Source organism: Budorcas taxicolor, chromosome 15, assembly GCF_023091745.1.
Source record: "Budorcas taxicolor isolate Tak-1 chromosome 15, Takin1.1, whole genome shotgun sequence".
NCBI lineage: Eukaryota > Metazoa > Chordata > Mammalia > Artiodactyla > Bovidae > Budorcas > Budorcas taxicolor.
In genome coordinates this window covers 78,357,664-78,359,557 of record NC_068924.1, presented here as the reverse complement: position 1 = coordinate 78,359,557, position 1,894 = coordinate 78,357,664, and the positions used below count along the sequence as shown (strand labels likewise).

Sequence of the window (1,894 nt, the reverse complement as noted above, 5' to 3'; positions counted from 1 at the left end):
CGACACCATGGACTGTAGCCCACCAGGCTCCTCTGTCCATGGAATTCTCCAGGCAAGAGTACTGGAGCGGGTTGCCGGTTCCTACTTCAGGCAATCTTCCCGACCCAGGGATCAAACCCCTGTCTCCTGAGTTGGCAGGCAGATTCTTTACCACTAGCACCAGCTGGGAAACCTATATGTATATGTCTGTTTCATATCATCTCTCAGGTCACTGGGATTCTGTCCCTAACGATTTTTTTTCTTTTCTCTATTCCAGTGAGCTTTAAGTTTCCAGGTACTGAACTGTACTTTTCTTTCCTACAGTTTCTATTTTTAACATTTTTTTTATTCTTCCACTGTGATTCCTAGCATTCCACTCACTATGACCATCTTTTCCCTTAAGTCCTTGGACATATTTATAACAGCTGCTTTAAGTGCTTGTCTGCTAATTTCAGAATCTGCATCATTTTAAGGCCTGTTTGAATAGACTGCTCCCCCATCCTGCTTGTAAGTTTTTATGGTATACTGACTACTTTGGATGAAACATTATATTGAGTTTGTCATGTTCTCTCTTACGGATGTTGATTTTTGTTCTAAAAGTTGGTTGAGCTACTAGTAAATTTCTTTGGTCCTGCCAGTCTTGATTTCATTCTTTTATATGGTGGGTTACCCTAAAGCAAATCAGCCCTAAATATTCATTGGAAGGATTGTTGCTGAGCTGAAGCTCCAAAATTGGGCCACCTGATACGAAGAACCAACTCACTGGAAAATACCTTGGTGCTGGGAAAGATTGGAGGTAAAAGGAGAGGGGCAGTGGAGCATGAGATGGTTGGATGGCGTCACTGACTCGGTGGATGTAAATCTGAGCAAACTGTGGAGAGTCGTGCAGGACAGAGGAGCCTGGTGTGCTGTAGTCCATGAGGTCGCAAACAGTCAGACACGACTTAGCAACTGAACAACAACAGCAACGTGTCATTTGTGAACTTCTCTCTAAGGCAGGATCCTTATTTCCAAGGCTTTTTTTGGATCTTCGTTGAGTGCCTGAGGTTTCAGCAAGTTTCTTCCCATTGAGCTCTGAGCTTGTCATCAATCTTTGCTCAGCCTTGCAGAGGCTTGCCTGTGCATACACAGCCCCGTCCACCACCAAGAACCTTCCATGTGTCTCCACACAATGTCTGGGCTACTCCCCCAGCATAGCTGTACGACCCTACACATTCTAATTGCTTCAGCTGCCCAGAAGCAATTCTTAGCATGGGGAGATTATCGCTGTTTTGGGACCCCACCCCCCTGCACCAAAGCACGGAGGTGTGTGTCATCTGAAAGTAGAGCTGGGCCCCCCTCTCAGGGATGAGAGGCCTGTGCTCCCTGTCGTATATAACGCCTGAGGATATTTCGCTCATGTATTTTGCCCACATTTATCATTGTTGTCAGCATGTGGGACAAGGTGGAAAATCTCACCCCACTTTGAAATTAATCTAGTTTAATGACTATACTAATAGAAAGGTTAAAGTTTCTTTGGTATTATTATTATTTTTGCCATACCATGGAGCATGAAGGATTTCAGTTCCCTGACCAGGGACTGAACCTGTGACCCCTGCAGTGGAAGCACAGAGTCCTAACCACTGGACCACCAGGGATGTTCCTAAAGGTCTTTGTATAATCTCTAGGTACTCCAGTGCTTAGAGCTGTGCCTTAAACAAGTATTTACTGAATGAATGAATGAATTGCAAAAGTAAAAATATCCTAGGATTTAAGTTGCCAAGAGAAGGCATTTCTCTCTATCACCTGGTCCTTTTCCCCTGCTTTGTCTACGGCTAGCATTGCTTGAATATCCCTCCATAGCTGTTCTGTGCATGTGAGGTCATATGTTTGTACAAACTGTTTCTCTGCTAAATAAATGAAGGCATTCAGTTAT

At 44.1% G+C, this 1,894-nt stretch overlaps 1 non-coding gene across 1 annotated transcript; it reads right to left on the bottom strand.

The window, feature by feature from the left end:
* Positions 1 to 1,543: 1,543 nt before the first annotated feature.
* Positions 1,544 to 1,616, bottom strand: TRNAG-UCC (transfer RNA glycine (anticodon UCC)). Its single transcript has one exon. It is a non-coding gene; the product is annotated as a tRNA-Gly (tRNA).
* Between the last annotated feature and the right edge of the window lie 278 nt (positions 1,617 to 1,894).